Raw genomic sequence first — 7,626 nt, 5'->3', positions numbered from 1 at the left:
TAGGAAAAGGCACTTTTAAAAGATATTTGAAGTTAAAATCCTTGGTTTACTTCTGCATGTGTGCTGAACTTCCCTGTTTTTGTATTTCCGCTGAATGCAGTGGTCCTGAAAAATTGCACACTTGTCTCATAGGCAAGAAATTATCCATCTGCTCAAAAAAGAGATAAAAGGAATGGTAGAACATTGTAAGTTTTCCCAATTCATCTGAGGCATTAGTGGAATCATCTTTAAAGAGCAAGTGCTCATACTAGCTTAGCATTATTTAAAATGTGGAAAAGTCAGGATTTGGAAATACATTCGAGCCCTTTGACTAAAGCTGGATCACAGACAGCAGATATTTTTAGTCATTAATGACCTGGCTTGTTTTTAAAACAAATTTTATATAACAAAATTACTTCAAAGCAACATGGCAAAAGTATGTATACCGATACAAAAATGAAGTCTATATTTAGATATTGTTGTACTTATTTGAGCTCCTATTAATTATTCAGAAACTTAAAAGAAATTCCCATAAACGTCAAAATAATTATTTCATTTATCGGTCTCTACAGTTCTTTGATAATATGTATTAAATAGATAAATGCTCATGCCATTTGAAGAAAAAGGCTCATTGTTCTTGATGCCATTGAAGTAAATAAGACGTGTTTTGCAAGGATATTAGTCAATCTACATTACTACAGGTATTTACATAATAAATAGAATTCAGGATTGCAAGTTTCAAAACCTGAATTTGTCTATTTTTAAACACATCTATTTGTAATCCATGTGTCTTGGGGTTTGTTTGTTTGAGTTTTTTTGGGTTTTTTTGTTTTGGTTTGGTTTTTTGTTTTTGTTGTTGTATACAGTGAATATTTAAAAATTATCTGCATACTTCCTTCTTCATTGAATATGATTTTTTAAGTTAGATATTGTTAGCACTATCCAGTCTTACTTGCCCATAAAACTATGATGACCCTATTGAAACATAAACATATAAAAATGGCTTATCTAAAATTTAATGGTAAAGTAATTTTCTGTTTAGTGCTAATGTCCTAACATACACGTAAAAGGAAGACTGAGCTCTCCCAGAAGATTCTGAACTCACTGAACTTCTCTGTAATGCAATACACACACAAATACAAGGCACAGATAGTAAGAGCTGACAAATTCCATTAATTAATGTAAGAGATGTTGGCTCCAGTCATTAATTTAACAAGTATGTTAATCATTTTCTCTAAAGTACTGCATCCAGCATTTCCTATTCAATTGAAAGGGCAGCAAAGGCTTAATTTCCTAACTACTGTGGCTTTAAACTAAGTGAACAAATTTTAACATCATACAATACAGTATTTTGTTTTTTGTGTTTGTGATGTGGGCACAACAGTCTCATCTTCTTTTTTCCTTACTTTTACCATTCATGTTTGTATGTTTCATACTTCTACCAGCAAGAAAACCATCCTATATAGACTTTACTCAACTTCTGCCAAAATCAGTGAAAAGTCTGCCCTTGATCTGAGGAGATTGACCCATGTTGAGCTGGACATTCCTTCCAAAACAATCATACATTATTTAGTTTCAAGTAGTTTTACATTATTTGGAATTATTGTTATTTTTTGTGATTTTGTCACATCCTACTTGGTGCTGTAGAAGATAAGCCAGTGTCCCACAGAATTCAGCTATCTGATGCTTATGTCTTATATTGGACAGCTCTTGTCTGTACAATTATCATCAGAGTGGGTATATCATGATGAGCTATCAAGGCAAGCAAGCTACTAAGTGAATTCTTGTCCTCTTTTAATACATGCATAAAGAAATAATTGAAATAAATATATCAGGAAGGAACATGAGTTTAGAACCCTTAAGTAAATACACAATCAGCAAAGTCTTGGGTTTTCAGTTGAGAATTACCATTTGTTCACACATCATACAACCATATAAACAATCATAATTTTTCCCAAATGGTGGCCACTCTTTATGTCTGAATCACTTCCATCCACCTGGGCAAACCACTATATGACACGGAACTTCTCTGATTGTCAGCTGGAGATTCACATAATCAGAAACTATGTACCTTGCAGATCATTTATGGCATGACCTACAGGAAAAAAAAATTCTTTGTCAGTTTAGACCAAAAAAGAAGAAGAAACCCTTAAAAGTGGGTCTCAGTTACATGGCCCAAATAGATTCTTAAAATGGGTCACTACTGAATTAATTCAGTGTTCATGTTTAGTTTTGTTATGTTTGCTGTTCGGTTTTGTTATGTTCACTGGTTTTAGTTTCATTTTATTCTAATAAATTTACTGTATTTTCTCAAAATGTACAAATTGTTAGATGGTTAGAGGTAAGTCTCCAGAGTTGTGCAACATGCTGGGAGTTTTATTTTTTTCAATACTGTATGTGTTTATCTATAGTAGGTGTTCAGTCATATTGAACACTGCTGCAGACAAAACTGTTAGCATGTTAACAAGGAAATTAATTAAATTATTTTCTATCTGGAAACCTAAGTTTTAGTGGGTTTTGGTGTTCTTTTTTTCTTTCAAATAAACTATTATTTCTTGCTTTTTTGGGGGTTTCTTTTTGTTTTTTGTTTGTTTTTTTCAGGTTTTTGTTTTGGTTTTTTTGAGGAGTTGTTGGTGGTTTTGGTTTTTTGTTGTTGGTGGTGGTGGGGTTTTTTTGTTTCATTTTTTGGATTTTTGTGACAGCTTTAACGGAACAGCTCAACTCTTTGTGGGGTTCTTTTTAGTAGAGAATATCAGTTGAAGAGAGCTCTCCATTCTGCAGAGAACCCTTTCAACTTTATTGGTGGGACTCTGAAGGTTTAGTTTGCCAGTTAAATTTGATGACACTAGAAGACAATATAACTTGGAGTTATAGAGTTTTAAAGACTTTTAATAAAGCCTTTAAAATTCTGATTGCTTTTCAAGTTTCAAAATATTTAGAAATTAACAGAAGATTTTCCACATCCAGGCAAAAAATGCCTTGAGCAACCTGGTCCAAGTTCACCAGATTTTAGCAGCAGTATGGACTCTCTGGCTTCATGTTCACTTATGGGGCCTTCTTTTCAATAATATGGTTCCAAATGTTCAAAAACTCAGCTCTCCCTAACCTTGAAGATTGTGAATATTTTCCAGTAAATTATATTTTCTGGTAAATCCAAAATTTTAACTAGATGTTGAAGGCAGGAAGGAAGGAAGGAAGGAAGGAAGGAAGGAAGGAAGGAAGGAAGGAAGGAAGGAAGGAAGGAAGGAAGGAAGGAAGGAAGGAAAGAAGGAAGGAAGGAAGGAAGGACTCGTGCTATCATGCGCATGGATGTTGTTCCAGGACCATTTTTATGGGTTTTGACTTTGTCCTGATGCAGTCCTCCTGGGAAATTCTTGCTTGTTCCCTTAGGTTCCAAGATGCAGGGAACTTGATGGCAGCTGCAGAAAAGGAGGGCTGCACTGAGTTTTTTGAGAAGCAAGAACTTAGGCCGGTGCCTGTGCTTGGGAATGAGCTGCACAGGTTCTTTGCAATTTCCTTCACTGGATACAGAAGCCCAGTTCTCTCTGCTGCTTCATTTTTTTGCCTTCTGTGAATTGCACATGACTGAAGTTGAGCCAGGCTACTCAGCTTTGCCGCTTTTCAGCATCTGTGCTGCATCTATGGAAAATGTTGCTTTTCAGGATAGGCTGGATTAATGGAAGGATCCCAGTCCCTCCCAGCATGTTCCCACTCACTCCCAGTTGCCCCCCATTTGGTCCCAGTTCACCGCTGCATGGTCCCAATCATTCCCGATGTGCTTCCAGTCCACCCAGTATGGTTAGAGATACTGCCCATAGACCCCAATTCCCCTCTGCATGTCCGTAATAATTTCCAGGCACTACCAGTGGACCCAGTAAGGTGTTCATTATCCCAGTATGATCCCCCAGTCATGGCCAGACTATCCCAGTTGCCTCCAGCATGCATCCAGTCATTCCCAGGTCCTGCAATTGGCTTGCAACATGATCCCAGTTTCTCTCAGTTGCTTCAAGTAGTGCACAGTACCAGTTGTTCTCCTGATTTTTAAAAGTGTTTTCTTTTAGAGTTTATTGAAAAGTTTTAAAGTTCTCATGAAACTTCTTTAGCCTTTTGAGAACATTTTCATCTTTGAGAGTCAGAGCTCCCACACCATTTCAGGTGGAAATAGAATCATTTACATCTTTCTCTGTGGGTGGAGAGAAATGATTGCTTGGTCTTTGGACCAGTTTGGTTGGGGAGGTAGTAATTCCATACTCCAATCCACGGTCACCTTTGGCATTCTCCAAATACCTTACCAGATGTTGGAAGAAAACAGGCTCTTTGTCTCTCTGGGACTTCCCAAGCGTCTGTGTACACATTTTTTTTGTCCAATAGCGACATCTGTTGGCGCCGCGTGTGAACGACACCTGTGGGTGACGTCTTGATTAACCCTCTCTCTCCCGGGCCGGACTGCAGCCCTTGTGGGCATGTCTGCTTCTGTGGAGCCTGCTGGCAGCTGCCAACAGAGGCAGCCTAGAGGAGCAAAGCCCAGTGTCCCCCAGGAGCCCAAAAATGGGGATCCTAGAGAGGGCAGAGTGCTGCCATTGGCGGGACCCTCAAAAGCCTGGAGAAGGGAAGGGGGGCTCCTTGGAGTCCCTGTGCCCCAAAGCAGAGAAGAAGGGGAGAAGGGAAGCCAGAAGCCCAAAAATCCCTGGCATCCCTAAACAGGGAGACCCAAGAAGGGGGAGCTTTTCACATTCCTGGGACTTCCAGCAGCCTGGGGAGGGCAGGGATCAGGGAGCAGGGAGACCCTGAATATAAGTGTGACCCCCAGCAGCTTGGACAGTGGGAAGCCCGAACACCAAAGGGGAGAGAGCAGGGATGGAGAACTCTGGAGAGGCATTTCAAGGGCTGAATGTTGGTATTCGGGAGGTTTAATGGACCCCAGATGGCCGGTGACTTCCAAAGATGGACTTGGGCAGAGGACCTTCAACATCAATGTACTCATCCCTTCTTTTCCCCAAACCAGGATTTCCCATTCCCAAGCCCTTGGAGGCTGCAAGAAAGAGAAAGATGCCTCAGGACACCCAGGCAGGTGAGGAGGAAGTCACCGCCCCTTTCCCCCTCTCTCCTGCTCCATCTCCCAGCCCGGCATGGCCCCTGGCTGCAGGATAACCCCCCTGACGCACCGTCCTACCACTGGAAGATCTCCTGCCCTCTGGCACAGAGGCAAATCCCATCCACTCCTTGTCTTTCATCCCCCAGGCAGTCAGGAGCTGAGGATAGAGACCAGAGAGGACAAATCCACGTGGCAGAACCTTGTGCAAGAAGCCATATTGAGCAGCTCCACGGCACAGGAAGCCAATGGGGAATCCCACACGAGGAGGGGCTGCAAAGGCAGATTGTGAAGATCTGAGGAGGAAAGACCCACTGTCTTGGTTAGGGCAAATTTGGGAGAAAATCCACAGGACGAGCCACTCCCGCCCCCCCCCCTCCCCCCCCGAAAACCCCCACAACCCCTCTTCTCAACCTGCTTCGGGAAGAATTTCCTTGGACAGAAGTGTAAAACAAAGCCCTGTTTTCTAACAGACAGAAACAGTCCCCAGCACAAAAAAATGAACATCAGAGTACAAAATCCCTTTCACCACTCTGAAGAGATGACAAATTCAGAAAGTCTCTCGTGGGAGTGGTCGCCCAGTTCTCAGTCTCTGATGCTGGGGATGGCTGCTGCAGGTCACAAAATGCAGGCAGGTGTCTCTTGGTGTTTCCCAGGTGCCAGTCCGGAGCTGGTTGGAATGGTATTCGGGAAAAGGAAAGAAAAAAAATCAAGGGCAAAAGCAGGAGTGAGAGCAAAGAGACAGCCAGCAAGCAAGCCCTATCCTCTCTCCTAGACACAGACCATGGGGGGAGATGAGCCAGCTGCTAACGAGGCAAAACAAACTTTCACTTTTCATCCCAGTCCGGAAGGCACAGAACAAAGCATCAAGCATAAACACAACACACGACTGGGGATACAAGCACCATAACGTCACCCTGGGACATTCCATGCCTTATTTCCATATCGTCAACATACTACCCAACATCATGCATTTATTCACATCAAAACTTCCATCTTTTACTTCCTCAAACACATTTCCTTCTGTGAAAAATGCCAATCACTTGGTTTTCAAAACTTTAAAAGTTTAATAATAATAAAATGGTTATAAAAATAGTAATACAATTAGAGTAACAAAATTTAGAGTTAGGACAATTACAAGACAATAAAAAGTGAAGAATTACGGACGTCCGGATGGTCTCAGACACTAAGTCATGAAAAGCATGCCTTGTGAACAAAGGAATAACCTTAAAAGTAATAGCCTGTTGCATATTCATATATCTCATACATGATGCATATATTCCTTGCAAATTAAGAACTTTTCTGGTTTTTGTCAACTTCTTCCCCTTAATCCTGGTGGTTGCATAAAGACGGAGAGAAGGTGGAAGACTGTTTTTCTTTTCTGATAAGGAGGCAGTAATTCTTTACGGGCCCCAAGTCTTTGTCATCTCTGTGTGAAGAGTTTTTTGATTATCTCATCTCTTGCTTGAGCTAGTAAAAAAATCCTATATCACAGATTTCTATTTCAATATTATGTTGTATTTAACACACTACTTAAGATAATTAATACAGCATAACTTCCTAACATTACACATATAATATTCATTGTAACATTTGTGAAAAGCCAATAATAAAATATGTATTTTTCACACTTCCGTCTCACTTGCTCAAACCTTCTACACTTAAACATTTCCTTCTGTCTCATGTACAGACACTGGCAGTAACATCCAGCGAACAGTGAGATTTGCACATGAGTCTCACCCCACAATCAGATCTCCATCAGGTACACATCATGTTGTTCCATCTCTCTGCATTATCCACTGTGTACAACCTGGTCCCTGAGAAAAAACAATCCCACGAATGTGTTTGTCTGTAGTCGAGGCAGAATTAATTCACACTGCCTTCCCTAACAAACCTCTGACATGTGCCACTGGGACTTTCTCTCCATCTACTATATTCAGGGAATCAGATTGGGCAGGACCTGCTCAATTGGTGGAACCTCAGCTGTTAACTAACCAGGTGGCTTTTGCCAGATGCTGCTCCCAAGTTTTGCAATATCCCCCAGCCAATGCTTTCAAGGTGTTTCTTAACAGTCCATTGTAGTTCTCCATTTTGCTTGCAGGTGGTGCATGGTAGGGGATATGGTACACCCACTCAGTGCTGTGTTCCCTAGCCCAGGTGTTGATAAGGCTATTCTTGAATGAGTCTCATTGTCTGACTCAATCCTCTCAGGGGTACCATGCCTCTAAAGGACCTGCTTTTCAAGGCCCAGGATGGTGTTACGGGCTGTAGCATGAGACACAGTGGAGCTTTCCAACCATCTCATGGTGGTTTCTACCATTGTGAGCACGTAGCATGTTGGGGGCAGCATGATGTAGTCACTCTGCCAGGTCTTCCCATAGCTGTACTTGGACCACCGCCCACCATACCAAAAGGGCTTCACCCGCTTGGCCTGTTTGATGGCAGCACACGTCTCACAGTCATGGATAAGCTGAGAAATGCTGTCCATGGTAAAAACTACCCCTCAGTCTTGTGCCCCTTTAGAGGTGGCGTCTCTGCCCTGATGGCCTGAGGCA

Source organism: Lonchura striata, chromosome 14, assembly GCF_046129695.1.
Source record: "Lonchura striata isolate bLonStr1 chromosome 14, bLonStr1.mat, whole genome shotgun sequence".
NCBI classification, from domain to species: Eukaryota; Metazoa; Chordata; class Aves; order Passeriformes; family Estrildidae; genus Lonchura; species Lonchura striata.
This window is presented reverse-complemented; position numbering follows the sequence as displayed.